The sequence below is a fragment of the Dermacentor albipictus genome, chromosome 1 (assembly GCF_038994185.2).
Source record: "Dermacentor albipictus isolate Rhodes 1998 colony chromosome 1, USDA_Dalb.pri_finalv2, whole genome shotgun sequence".
NCBI classification, from domain to species: Eukaryota; Metazoa; Arthropoda; class Arachnida; order Ixodida; family Ixodidae; genus Dermacentor; species Dermacentor albipictus.
In genome coordinates this window covers 222,741,320-222,756,845 of record NC_091821.1, presented here as the reverse complement: position 1 = coordinate 222,756,845, position 15,526 = coordinate 222,741,320, and the positions used below count along the sequence as shown (strand labels likewise).

The 15,526-nt window shown below is 48.1% G+C and overlaps 1 pseudogene; it reads left to right on the top strand.

Annotated features, from left to right (window-relative positions):
- Positions 1-12,190, top strand: part of LOC135912046 (T-cell leukemia homeobox protein 3-like) — a 113,183-nt pseudogene extending 100,993 nt beyond the window's left edge.
- The last annotated feature ends 3,336 nt before the right edge of the window (positions 12,191-15,526 follow it).

Here is a 15,526-nt window from a genome sequence, read left to right as displayed (position 1 = left end):
CGGATCCACCAGCTTATGTTTCACTGCGTATTACGCAGAAGACTACGAGGGAACATACAGGCCTTTCCACGTTCCTGCATCTTTCGGCAGACACTCGCCTCTCTACAGAATGCGAAGTGCTTACAAATGTCTTTTTTGTTATTGAAATGAAAAATAAAAGAATGAGATGCAGTCATCCCATAATGGTGACGGCTACTCTTTTTCTCAAAGCAGAAATAATGTTATATATATACATAAAAAAACATGTAGTAGGAAAATGAAAAGAAACAACGCCACAGAGTCATAAATCCACAGCGCACAGTCCTCTACATCCACGAACATATACATATAAATGGCAAAGGCAAGTTGCACCGCATTGAATTTGTAAACAAAGTCACAAAGAAAGTCATACAAGCGGCCGCGATGTAGATTGCGATGAGTACGCATGAGAACAGATGAGGAATTGGAGAATTAAAATAATACACGCACGGGATATAACATTCAAGAACGAGTTTCAACACAGAATAAAAAAAAATATGACACGTAATATACACGCGCTAATAATTACAAATAATGAAAGCAAGTTGTATTGTGTGTCTATTAAGTGCTATGTCTAGTATCAAGACGGCAAGTTGGGCCAGTTGGTTAGGATTCATTGTAAGGTTCGTTACAGCGCAACACAAAACTCGGACCAGCGCAGTGTCGTGTTGTATTCCTTCGTTTTGTCGGCTTCTTGTGTTAAGCTGTAACGAAACTTACAACAATATCGAGTACTTGTTAAGGATGCCTGTATCTTCATAAAAATGTTCGTGTGCATCCAATGCTTTTGGCTGGGTTATTTTCGATGACCATGGGCCCAACAATTTTTCGAGCGAGAAAGGTCGGTGAGGATCAATGAAGTGTAGTGCTTGTTCTAGCTGCCGTCTTTGCGTAGCGTGTTTGGGGCATTCCAGGAGGAGATGGCGAACATCATCATTGTCATTGCCACAGGAGCAAGCCGGGGAAGAAGCCGGTTTTATTCGATATAGAAGATGTTTGGTGTATGCTGTCCCAGGCGCAGTCAATAAATTAGTGTCTCGATACTTTTTGAAAGTTCCACATCCAGCCTGTATTTGAGTTGAGGGCTCACTCCGTAATGAATCGATTCCTTAGTATGTTCATTGAACCAGGTTGACATACGCAAGTCCTTCTTGCGTTCTCTTAATATGCGTTGCGTGTCCGTTGGTGTTAAAGGGGTGAGTTGAATTTCTGCATCTTTATGGGCCGATTTCGCCAATTACGAGTCCGCTAATTCGTTGCCTGCTATACCAGCATGTCCTGGGGCCCACTGTAATATCACATCATCATTTCTTTCAGTAGCTTACATTAAACTCTTCAGTACTGCATATGTTATTGGTGCGTGTAGTCGGTTGTCATCAATATTTTCAAGACATGCTAAAGCCGATAAGTAGTCAGTACGAACTACCCACTTTTTCGCTGTCTCATGTGTTTTGGTAAAAGAAGTGGCTTGGAGGATTGCCACTAATACAACTGTTGTTGATGACGACGTGCGTCCTTGCCGACACGCGTATTCTACCTGTAAGGATGATATAACATAAGTTGCAGTCGCATTTTCTTTGACTACAGAACCGTCCGTGTCATTCCGTCCGTCTCCATCTTGATATATTTCAAAACGTGTTGTCTTATTTCTGTCCCGGGCTTCGCACTTTTTCTTGAGCAATCTTTCTAGCTGCGCCCCTCCTGACTTCTCATATAGTTTCTCTCTCCTTCCGCACATACTGTCCGTCTCTCAATTGTGTGTTATTACTGTATTGTTGCTCATTCAGTAACTGTTAATCCAGTTTTCTTTTTCATTAATCTTTGTTTTATCCCTTATCTATATGTTGTAGTTGTTTTACAGCTAACCTTGTTTATTTTCGTTTTTGTGTGCACCAGCACCCAGACCTCAGTTACGTTCCTGGGCACATAACTAATGATTGATTGATTGATTGATTGATTGATTGATTGATTGATATTAAGGGTCCTACCCAGCATGTCGCCTTTCTTTTCGTCTCAGTACACTCAGCGAAACGGGATCGACATCGACTCTGGCACTTATTGTCAAAGTCAAACGAAGTCTTTTTTGTGCTTTTGTCTATATGTGAAAAAAGGAATCAAGTTCATTTTACACTTTGTCACAAGTTTACACTATTACGGCTTTGGCGGATAGTTTTTATTTATTTCTACAGCCCGGCTGCAGTACACGGCTCACACATGACGCGTTACGGTTGGAAATAGCTGCTTAATTTGCTTGAATGTTAGTCGCATTAACGTCGACAGTTACTGTGAGGTGGGTTCCGGTAAAATTTTCCATTCATATGTCAATTGAGTTTGCGAAGCTCTACAGTTCTCTTGTATTTACCAGTACTCGGAGCACACATTGCCCGTTGAAAGTTGAGCTTGTCCCCTGTGGATGTCCCCATAAACTGAGTCCACCTCATGGTTTCATTATTCTGCACACTCCAGGCCGTTTGCCGTGCTTTGCAGCCATATAACATCCGTATCCACTGTCAACACCTCGACATTTATGTTTTTGGTGACTGATCATAATATACTCATATATCGCGCATCCGTAAAATTTTAAGTAGTGTTGCTTCTATACTGTAGAATGTAAGAATCTCTTTTACCTTATTCAGTGTGAAGGTTAGTGCATAGCCCCTCTCTTATAGGTTATAAATAATGTGTGAAGGTACAACATATGTTATAAAAAAATCGGATATTTTCGAGTATTGCCATAACTGTTCCTTCGTCGGTCTTATACCGTGATCCGAGCCTTGGTACGACTGGAAAGGCATGGTAACCGAAGGACGGGCTTCAAGTTCCCAGGCTAGCCTCTCTTGTCCTCATGACGTTTGGACAGCGCCTGCTGTGGACGCTGTTGAATTGATGAAAAAGGATTGCATTGATTCTGAAGGAACCAACGACTCAACCTATTGAGTTTGATAATGTTTTCTGAACGTCTCGAATGCGCAAAAATACTTTGAAAAACGTGACGTCATACTAACGTACCTGTGCTGCGGCTCTGGCACCAACTCTGGCGCCAACTCGGCTCTGGCGGCAACAAACCGCCAAATAAATGGAAATTGAGGATTCGAAAAATTCTTCACCAGGTTCAACTAATTTAGAGTTGCTTTTTATTGTGCTTTCAACACTAGCAAGTCCCCCTTATACCATTATGCATTTTACGATTTCATTCAAACAGCTTCAGTTTTTTCCCCACCTCTCTCTATTTAATTCGGTGCGGCTTTACTTGCACACTCCTATACGTTATTTTGTTTATACTTGTCGAGTAGCTAATAACCTTTTATTTAGTGCTGACTGCGACATTAAAATAATTTTACAAGAGACATAATTTTAGAAAATTAGCCATAACCGCAGCCCGTATTCACAAAAAGTGATCACGCTGGCATTCTATGTAAGACGAAATTCAAGCCAATCCTGATGTTGGACATTATATTAGCGAAGGCTAATATAATATAATATCATACGATTTTTGTTCGTACACCTACGAACAAAAAGCTTCGTGAATACGGCTCGGCTTCTTTCGGGGAGCGCCTAATTTCTGCGTATGGGACCCGAGTTTTTTTGGTGGCACCACTTGTTTGACGCTGCTGTCATTCTCAAGAGATGCCGCAGCTTAATGCATAGTCATTAGCCCACACCAAGCGGTGCCATTTCACACTACCCAAGTGTCTTGCAAGCCTCCTAATATAAGTGCCCGTGAATGAATGTCAATCAGCAGTATACTCTTCTTCGGTGTGTCGATATCCGGCAGGTCTTCAAAGACCTTCCCTTGCATCAGTTGTCGCTTGCCATTATCTGAAACAATCTGCACTGAGGGATGTTCTGGAACATATCTACAACATCGAAGTGTGCCTTTGCCATTGGAAATGCTACACGATTGTGCATCGAGAATGCCTCAAATCTGTTCTCATCAACAGCCACCTTATTTTTTTCGCCTTTCTCCATTCCCCAGTTCGGAGTAGCAGGTTAGAGCTGACCTTTCTGCCTTTTATTGAGTAAAATCTCTCTCTCTCTCTAGTAGAGCCACAGTCGTATACTAACTTTGTAACAATAATGTTGGCGCTTGCTTGCAATGCGCAGTGGGACTAGTCGACATGGTCGAACAGAAGCTTCCCGCCAAAAAAAAAAAAAAGCATAGCTGTCTGCTCTTAAAGCTTGGTCATTGCGTTGAAGAGCAGGAATACTTTCATCAAGATGCACTCATTGGGAGAAAATTATTCAGTCCTAAAGTGCAGTCAACGAATTTCGTAGGCAATTGTACATGGTCAAATGTTGATACCACAGTGGAGTCCTGACAACTGTAAAAAAAACACCACTGCACATTCAGGGGTGGCATAAGTGGGGATGATATTGTGGGCAACTGAGGTATTTGCTGATGAGGACACCATAACGGCAGGTGTAGAAGAAAATGCAAGATGTACAGTGCTGGGTGCATCTGTATAGTGCAGACTCTTAGGAACAGCATGGCGGGTTTGTTTTTTTATTTCCATTTCTCTGGAGGTTTCCCCACGAAATTGCTTCGACTCCCAACGAAAAAAAGATAAACAATAAGTAAAGCAACCGAACGATGCCGGCAGCAACGCAGCGCGTGCATCGACAGAGAGCGCCACCGGGATATTTCATGCCATTTTCGAGGGCTTGACGCGGCGGCGTTTGCCGAGGCTCCACTTCCGACAGATGCACGCTACAACGGCGGGACGACGTCGTCCGTCCGCGACATCGCGCGCCGTGATCTGCGCCGTACGAGCGTCTCTTCCGCTGGCGCTTCAATGAGGCGTTCTCGGAACGCTCTTACACCAGGAGCCGCCCCACGCGCCCGGAGACAAGGATGCTGCGCTGAAAGCGAATCGCCGCGATGGCCGCCGATAAAAACGGGAGCGCGTGGTGGTGGTGCCTTATCGGCGGCCGCAAACCGCGGCGCCAACTCCCCGGCCACTGATGCTGCGCTGACACCCTCGTAAAGAACCGAGGAAAAAGTACCCGGATTTCGGACTCCGCCATAGGTCCCACGCCGCCGCTTCGAGCATGCCGCATGTGGAACGAGTGGCCGAGTTGATGGAATCTCGCGATTTAAGAGTCGACCGCTTGACTCGACGACGCCGCTCCGCCGGCTCATTTCTATATGCGAATGCTCTCCGGCCGCCACCATCGCGCCAGGGTTTCCTTTGTACAGCCTGCGCGTTTCGTCTTTGCTGCTTTTCATCGGGCCTTCTCTGCTGTGCATTTGCGCGCTCGTTTCTTCTATGTGGGCGTTATCGTTGTCTACGGGAGTGTGTGCGCGTGGTGTATAGTGTGTGTGTGCTGCGCGCGCGGGCGCGCGAGCTGCTCCCCGCGGGGGAATGGGTACTTTATGTGGGCGACACCATGGTCTTACTTACTCCCCCCCCCCCCGCCCCCCTCCCACTTCTCCCATTCTACTTCTTGGCGTTGTTTAGTATACACCGTTGCCTTTTGAAAGCGCCGTATGTCTGTCAAGGCTCTGCATTGCCAAAGTCTACGGCAGCACGCAGCCTCTTGCGTGCGCTGTATAGCAGGGGAATTGTACAAACGTTGTATTCGGCCTGGCTCGCTCTTATGACGCAGAAGTAGCCTGGGCCTCGCAAAGCGTCGAGGAACACTGGGCGCGGGCATTTTCGGGCTCGTCGTCTAAACGCTGTAAGAATGCGTCGTCGTTGGGTAACAAGATGGCTGTCAAAAGTTTAGCCATATGCCGTCAAAGAATGGCGCAAGCACCACCACGTCGACATCTTGCTGTTGCCTCCACGTGAAAGCATACGGCGTCGAACGCCTGAGCAACAAATATGATGTCGACAGATGATTATTTTCTCCCAACGACAGGAAAGATCATTGTGGAATTATGAAGAGGTGGTTCGAAAAATGACCACTGCCTCAAATCAAAAACCACCTTCAACCTCGCGGTGTTGGAGGATTTGGTTGGAGCGGTTGTACGGATGATGATGGTCGGCTGAGATCCTAACTTTCATCAAGGGACAGCATTTGATGAGCTGTCTTCTCTTCCACCTGATAAAGCAAGAGAGAAATAGCATGGTAAGCCTTGGTTAATCTTGATTGCAAGTCCAGGTTAGTCTGGTTGTCTAGCGATGTTGCGGCGTTTAGCCAGTCGTTCGGCGCGCTGTTCGTCTGTTTCCTGGGCGATTCGTTTCCTCTTCATATCGTTTCGATGTCGATTCCAGGCCTCCTCCTGCTTATCAGAATTGTCGCCGTCCATACTGCCGCCTCAACTGTGGTTGCGGCGCACGCGAGCTCTCCTTTTCAATCCTCCGACATGTTGTGTTATCAGGCATGCGACGCAGCTGGCGAAGAGAGCGGAGGCGAGCGCAACGACGAGGAACGCGATGTGACGTCATGCCAAATGGCGGCGGCGGAAAGGCGCGGCGCTGCGCAGCGGCGGAACACCTGTGCCTCAGTGCTGCTAGTGGCGCATGCGCCGTAGCGACTAGGGAGTGAGAGAGAGAGAAATATCCGCGGTGAGGCGCGCGTTGTGACGTCATGTGCCTCCTCGGAGCACCGCCACGGCGAAATCGCAAGTTCGCGGCCAGTAAAGCTTTCGCTTTAAAACGCCGCAATAAATGTGAAACGGCAGGCTCAGCTGTAGCCTTCGTACTACACCGACGCTTTCTGCATCACGATGTTAGCGTTCGCAATTGATGCATTGCAAGTTTACCAAAGTTTAAATAGCGCGTTCCAACAGTAACGAGCCTTTAAGTGTATAATATACTTCGGTACTCACCCTCATATCTAGGAGCGAATGAATACGATTTTGTCATTTCTTCTTACAGATAATGTATAAAGAGTAGTACAATTTACACCACTGAAAGCATCCCTCTGCAACCTAATCATTTTTGGTTTGGCTTCGATTCTCCGATGCTTTATTTCAAGTTCCTTAACGAGCTATCTCGGGCAGCAGGAAACCTGTGCTTTATCAAAATATGTACGGTTCCTGCCTAAATATCACTCTCTCCGTGGCGTCCTTAACAGCGCAAATGAGATTCCTATCTTATTGATCGCACGGAGTGCTGTGCGAGGGAATTGCACAATGGTTGGGTCTCCGGAAGTGTTTCAGGTGTCGAGAATCTCCACATAGAATTCCAAGAAGTGGAAGAAACAGACAAATAGTGGGTCCATTTAAAAGAGCATTGTTTCACACTCGAAGACAGGTGTGTCAGCGAAACGAGTGCTTCTCGGCATGCATGCGCACACGCTCCGCAAGAAAATCGGACAGCCCGCCGTCCACGGGCGTTTACTAAACTCGCTCGACCTTCACACTTCCTCGGCGCGCCCAACTTCTACTCTGATGGCGGCACTTAGCGATAACGAGACACGAACGACGCTTGCTTTTGAGCCCCAAACGCACACGGTCTTTACGTTTCCCTCTCCACTGGCTCATTTATTCATTTTTTATTCGCTGCGCTTGTCGAACTCCAAGACGGTCGGTCGCGCCGCGCTCGCGTTTCTCGGCACTTCTCTCTCGCCATTTTTCTTCTTCTCTCTTCTTTTTTCCCCGGTGTGGCACTCACAAAGACACGTTACATATCTAAGACCCGGAGAACGCCCCGAGAAGGTCTCTCTTCCATCTGGCCTCGTAATGAGCACTCTGATGCGCGTTTTGCCCCCTCTTTGTTTATTTTCGTCGCCCGCGACGGGCTAATGCACATGTAGAGGTGCGCCCGCGCGCGAGGGGCAGGCGAGACTGCCGCAGCCTACCTGACAGGAGAGGACTCCGGCGGGCAAAGCCAGTGCCGCTAAAGATGAAAACCGGTCCGACGCCTGCGCAGGGCACCCGCGCTGCGCGTGCGCGCGCTCGAACTTCTCGAGTATGGTGCGCCTGCAGTCCCTGCGGCCGTTAGACGGCGACTGTCGGTGTGCCGCACGAACGGCAGCCCCTGCCCCAACCGAGGCGCCAGCCGAAACAGCGGCTTTACAATATAGCCGACGAGGAATGCCTGGCCCGCGAACTGACCGGCCAGCAGCAGAGCGAGTGCGACGACCGGCACGTGACCGGACGCCCTCCCAAGCAGTGGTACCCAGAATAATGACCTGCAGTGCCAGCTAAGAGAGATTGAAGGCTCATACTGTCTGGCGATCACCTCCAGGTGACGCGCAGCCGTGGCCTCATCTTACCGCTTTCTAGAAGGTCCCTCGGCGCCTCGTCAGCATTGTCTGTAAAGCAAAAATATTGCGGCAACAGTACCGTGAGAAGTGCCGCTACGGACGATTGACAAGTTGCTAATGGCGACACTGCCAGCAACGTCGCTAGTGATAGCAATAACGGAGCTCGTATGTTGTTACGTAATTTAAATAAAAATATATGAGAGAAATCGCAATATTTATAGTTATTTCACGTAGATTCGCAGTTCCGCCTTCGACTGACGTGCAAATGAATACGAAAATTTGATGATTCATCCATCTTATTTCTCCGAGTGTACGTATTATTTTTTTGCTCAACCGAAAGAATTGCGTACAAGTGAATAAACTAACAATTTCAAGAAGAACGGTATCAAGAGTGTCTCTGATCATAGCTCATGTCATTATAATCTGGCGCAAAAGACTCAAAGGGGTAGTAGTGTATAGTATACAGACTAAGCAGAGGTTCGCTCATCGCCATAGACATAGGTAAGACCACTGCAGGCTTCCTTACAGGAAGGATATAGTTTCGGTTTGTTATGCTACAGGTGGGAACGAGTATGAAGAGATTAATATGAAAAGAAAAGAAGCAGGGAGGTATGCTGATGAGGTTAGAGTATCACCAAAGGTGTGATGGCCACCCTGCCATGTGCATACTACAAAGTGTACCGGTGAGGTATACTGTTCTCTAACATAACTACCTCTGCTGCTTCCCTTCCTGTGCTAAGTTAGCGTGTATCAGCGGGTACTTTTTTGGCAATGGTGTCGGGAGTCAGGGCTGCGTGCTCGTGGTGCCCTGCTGGACGCCCGAAACAATGTTGGCTTTTCCCTGCGCAGGCGCCAGACGGCGGAGGAGCGTGAGGCGGAGCGGCACGCGGCCAACCGGCTCATGATGTCGCTCCAGGCCGAGGTGGTCAGCAAGTCCATCTACGAGGGCGCCCGGGACTCGTTGTGCATGAGCAACGCCTCGCTGCACGCCCTCCAGTCACTGCAGCCCTGGGCTTCGGAGGCAGCCGCGGCGAACGCGCTTCACGCGAGTGCCGCCGCGGAACGAGGTGCGGCGGCCGCCGCGTACCTAGCGCAGTCGCCATCGCTCACCTCGCAGCTCTGCTGATGGGCCGCCGGCCAGGCTCTGATCTCGGACTACGGGCATTACGCGCTAAGCCACCTCGACGCGCCTCTGGGACAAAAAGTGTGCGCACCGTGCGGAGCCGGGAAAGCGCCGCATGGTGGCTCGGTGCACGCATTTGCAATGGATTCTCGAGTGGACTGCCCCAAGGCTTCGATGTGACTGTGACTGTGTAGGCGGGGAGGTCGTCGCTATGCTGGCCACACTGACGGACTGCATGCCGCGTCGGCTCTCCGCATTCGCGGCCCATCCGTTGGCTGCTTGTTCCGTGCACATGTTAAGGCCTGCAGTGCACGCAAGCCGACCGATGCGCACTCGGTGTAAACAAGCTGCGCAGTGTAGGGTGCGGAGGTGGGTGTCGCGTGATATCTTGGCGCCAAATCACAGTGAGCTGCATAATATGCATATTCTGGCGCCTTAACCACGTGCCGACGCGCCTCATCGACACAAACATGCTTTAAGTAAACTACTTCACGCATTTACTTAACCAAGATGGCGGACCTCATGCTGAAAGTGCAACGAATTCGAGACCGTAAAAGCTGAACAGTGTTCCAGCGCAATAAATTACACAGACAAGCGAAGTGACGCACGCTTGTTTCTTGCGTCCACTTGTTTGTCCGGGTCCTTCAATGCGCTTGAACGTTCTTCAGCATGCCTTACCAGCAAGGCCTATAGTCTTAACGGTGGCAGAAACTGATTCCAGTATGGGTGACATTAGTGCGTAACCCTCAGTTTTCTCAGTGCTGTGAGCGTGATCTCCACTATCACGGTTAAGGCAGTTAAGGTGTTTTCGATGGGCGAGGAAGCCAGCTTTACGAGAGAGACAGAGAGAAAGGCAAAGGAAAGACAGGGAGGTTAAAGCTTTACGATAACGTAGCGTTGTAATATAGCACCTATTTTCTCGGCACGTGTAACTCCGTGGTTGAGCACTCCTTTGACCATTGTGCTAGCGACTTCCCGCTAGAGTTTCATAATGAAGAGCACTTATTAAGCAACCACAGCTCACCAACATTGCTTAGTAAATACTAAGCACTTAGATTAGATGTTTTAACGTAAGTTATGCTTACGGCAAACGATGCTGACGAGTTAAATACGCACGACAGGTAGCTTTATCATTCTTGACAGCTATCACTACTTTCTTAATAAGTGTGCACCCACTAAATGCGGCATCTCTAATTTTAAGGTCCCGGTCCTTAAGCGTTCAGAGACCTTGTACCTTAAAAACATGCCTATGGAAGTTATATTGAAGCACCAACATGACGCGGTCAATCGGCGAAGTCACATGAGGGGTTTAACTGCGCCTTAACTGAAAGCGACCAGGAACATAAATACTGTCATATGCAATAGGCGCGCAAAAGAGTGCAAAGGCGGCCAGCAGGATGACGCGCGAGAGAAGTAGTGCAGAATAGAAAAATAAACTCGAGCAGTGTGAAGCCGGTAAAACGGGGCGTGAGCAGTTGTTGTTTCAGGAGAGCCACCGTGAGTGAAGCACGCATAGCGCGGCCTCCCCTTCGGCCTGCGTACCCGTCGCCAGCAGCTGTGTATAGAAAGACGTCGTCAGCGCTGTACACTCATTGAAAGTGCCATGACAGCGACGCGAGGTGTGCAAGAACTGTGTACTAGTCCTCCACGAACACTCTCCGGGCCCGAAATCATACAGCATCCGACGTCGCGAACCCCTTGCAAGATGAAACCAGTGTCTTCCGCGTCATGGGACTCTCCGGTGGTGACGACCGTGTTGCCACGCACTCAACACGTGTAAAGCGTTTTATTGTTTCTTTGTCAGCATTATCATTGTTCCTGTACCTCTGCGTGGCTTTCGGTTTCCTTTCGTGGACTGCGGACGTGACCTTCGTGGCTCTTCCCTCCTAAGGAAAAAAAAGCAAGCACCGACTGACTCCCTTTCCTGTCATTTCTTGTCGTGCTTTTTTTTTCTTCTCTTTCACGTGCTTGGTCCGTTCTGTCATCATTATTACTTTTTTTTTTTATCGGCGGCCAGCCCCCACAGGCAACCGCTGCAGTGCGCGTTGGAGCCAAAGAAATGCCATAGATGACGCCGAAGCAGCATAAGGCGATATACTCTAGAGTGCGTGCCCCTAAAAGCCGTGTTTTTGTTATCAGCCGCCGCTGCCTAAAGAGAAGACCATATTGACTCCGGCTTCGGGAGATGAACGCTTAGCCGCGTCTAAAGATTTCAAGCCGCGCAGCGAGGCGTACGCCGGATGGCTTCGGCGATGTGGGGACAGTCGCCTCATTTCTTGTTGGTACTATTTTGCCCGTCCGGGTGCACCACGACTGCCGCTCTACCGGACAGTTTTGCAGGCGGGCACAAGTAGCCGTGTCACGAAGCCAACGAGTCCTGTAGAATGCACTGTTGAGAGATTCGCTGCAAGCGAATGTAGCCTGTTATGTACATTAAAGCCCTCTTCTAGGCCGTGCTGTACCATACGAAACCATATGAAATGCGAAGAACCCGCAGGCAAACAAGTAAACAATCAATTTTCCTTCTTTTTCTTTATGCCCAGTACTTTATTAAATATTAAGAGCAGAGATAACGATTAAGGCACTAAGACACGGAAGAGCTACTAAAATAGGCGGCATGATTACTTCAATATTGCACAGAAATTCACGAACAGCATAAAATTGGCAATTGATAGTCATATTTAAAGCGTTTGTATACATATTCATAACTGCGTTGAATAAGATAGGCTTCCTGAAACGCATTCTCCCTTAGGAGTTTATTTGCTCTGACGGAATTAAGATCCGCACTGGCATAATACTATTATGCACGGCTCTCGATCAGAAGGTTTAGAACGTTGTCATGTATTATATTTGTAATATTTACATCATAATAAACTCATTCCGTACGCATGACCATTTGCTTCCTTGCCTTTGAGTGTTTTTGTTAGCATTTTTTGTGCATCGCAAAGCCCGCTCTCTTCTCATTGTTCATGGAATTCATACAACCATGCATCGTGAAGAGCAAACACTGCAGATGCAAAGGATCACTTCGTCTTTTACTTCATCAAACGCATTGTACATGGTTAGGATCCCGCATATATAACTATAGTATATCATCTGTTTTGGAGAATGTTATAATGGAATTCCGCCCTGCATAGAATGAACAAAAAACATGGCCTCATCGGTAAGATTTTATTTTTACTCGTGTCCAAAGGTGCCTTGATTTGCAGCTTCGCCCGACCACATGCCCGAAGCTAAAGAATCACTAATTAGGGTACATCTCCCGGTGACACCGTGCGCACCAGTCCTTCAACGAAGGCACGTGCATGCATACTGAACATAAATGCAAAAGAGGCCACGTGTAGCTCGAGGTGAAATTAAGTTTGTCGAAGGCAGAGACTCCACCTTGCGGCCAAAGCGGCGCGTCAGCGGGCATCAACTGCAGCAGACCGTCACACGGTCGCTTCTCTTTTCTCCAAGTTATGCGCCGCTGGTGGCGTTGTCGAGTTCTCTCGACACTGAGGTCAGTGCCTTCACATCGTTTAAAATTGTGCAGTTATATGCGTTCTGACTTTCGTACCCAAGGGGGAAGCCTCGATTTAACGCTTCCTTGTGCATACGAGAATGACAGGTTAAAAAAGTACGCGCCTGTCATTCCGCTACTCCTGAATGACCTGTGTTGGCGGAGCCAGTGAACGCTACAGATACGCAACTATGCGATGCTATGCACATATGTACAACGCTTCGTAGCTGCACCGGGCGTTTCTACCAAGACATTAGGTAATATTTAAATTTGAAATGAAAGGACGGTTCCTTCAACGACATGCTATCGGTGTTGGCGACCACGCGCTGACGGGTGACACATGGTAAAGAGTCACTAATTAACAAACATCCATTATTTATCCCTTAAACATTTAGTTTCAGCGGGCTCATCGTAAGTGGCAAATTGAAGCGAGATCTACGTACAAGGCACATCAAATTCTGGGAAAATGCGATTACCCGCGGAACTGTGGCACGACGAAATTCGGCTATATATGAGTGCGCGAAACCGAAACAGCGAGCGCAAAGCCGAGCTCCTCGAGTAGCCGTTCTGCTTACGTCACCTTACAGCGGGCAGCGAGTGCGCTGCGACACAGAGGAGCACGGAGCCGCACAATTCATGATGCGCAGGTGTTTAAATGCCCTACTTTTATTCTGTACCGCATCTTCTCCCACGCTTTGTACACGCGCGCAATTAGTCCCCTAACGCCCCCTGAACACAACGACCCGAAACCACTACCCGCAGCTGCAGCTGTCAAGGACACAACTGCAAGGTGCAGAGGTCAATCTCGGAGTTGGTGCATTACCGAGGCGGCCCGCGGTGGCTTTCGTTGTTTAAATTACAATGCACAGTAATAGTATGTGCTCCTGTTGGCAGTAGTGGTTTATGTCAGTTGTGGTTTGTGCCCCATAAGCGGTTCTGTGGCGCTTTACAGTGAGTTCTGACTCTTTACGGCCTCTTTCCGTGCGTACTTATACTGAGACAGTCTCTCTCTTCTAAAGTGATGGGCCAATGTTGGATTCAATGCAATTCCTGCTACATGCCGACTAAGACCACGATACTTTATGGAAAGATAGAGATGTTTTATGCAAAGAAAAGCAGAGATGTATGCCTGAACTAATCTGCTCTAGTCCGCTATACTCTGCAATAAAACAAGAGATGGCAAGCACAACTACAGGCACCCTAATCAGGAAAGCCACCAAACTAGCACTAGCAATGGGACAGAGGGCGTTGCGCTGCTGAGCATCATGTCACGGGCTCTATCCCAGCCGCGGCGGCAGCAGTCCGATGGGGACGGAGTGCAAAAGCACTCGTGTTCTTAGCTTTACGTGCACGTTAGATAACCTCACGTAGCCAAAATTAATCCGGCGGATTCAGATCGGGGTTTTAGACTGTAAAACCAAAGAATTTATTTCGTTTAATTTTAATATAGAGAGACTCGTGGCTTCCCACTTCCAAGAAAAAGACAGACCAACGCTATGGGCACGATTCGCGTCATAGGTGTGATTTAGAATAAAGCCCGCGAATTATTAGCGGTTGCTCTAATATTCAAACATGTGCATGGACAACATGGCATGCCAACACAAAAACAAGGCATTCCAACACCAAAGAACAACATGCTGCAAGAAGGTTATAAAAATGAGACCTGAACAATCTGAATAGAATGATACCTGATGAAGTCTGAGGCTGGACACCCGCTACTCAGACTCGTCACTTCTGCAGGAGGCGGAATCACTTATCTTCAGATCATACCAAGAGATAAGAAGACCGTTCACACCTCTCACCAGGTATCTGAGCAGAAGGCAGTGCATATATATCAAGCAAGAGCAAACGAATAATGTGTTTACACCAGTCAGGAGGAGGAGGACGAGATGGAAAGAAAGAAAAGGCAGGAATGTTAACCAGAAACGCTTCTGGTTGGCGACTCTATACGCTGGGAAAAGGGAACAGGGAAATACAAAAACTAGGGACAGACGAAGGTAAGACGCGGTGAATACGTCCACACACGTATACAGGATCACGCAGGGAAAGCGTTCGCACAGGCCACTTGCCCTGAAGTTGCACAAAAGTGCCTTCAATGTCTTGTGGGCGACGAACGATGGGGATTCAAGTATCTAGCTTACCTTCAAAGTGCTTCATACTAGAATATAAGACGAGAAATGTGAGAAAGATAAAGCAGGTGCCGTTGTATACTACTCTGACAATAGAATACCTGAGAGACGCGGGTATAACTTCGGCCTAGTTACTCATAAGACACTGTTACCATGACGTCGGTGTCGGAGTGTCATATCCGTTGCAAAGTGTGATTCTCAATTTGACTAAAGCTCTGACAGAGACAGAGAATTCCTTCTCTGACAGATAATTCCTCAGTTTTACGAGTCACCAACAGGAGGAATTGTTGGTCAAGTTATCCGTTGTTACGACTGCCGGAAGTTCGGCAATCTAGTGAGGATTCCGGAAGGTGCCAGAGGCTGCAAAGTGCGGAAGGTCACCAACACAAGAGGTGGAAGTCAGTATTTGACAACCAAAGCAGACGAAATGCAACGGTTCCCACGGCACATCGATCGCTCTTTGGTTGATGACAAAGAAAGACAGTGTCACGACAATGCCCTCGCAAGCTTATTTACGGATGCATACCATCAACGGTGCAACCCTTCCAAACTCGTGCGCCATCAAAGCAGCATAACAAAGAGAGAGTCAAGAGATCA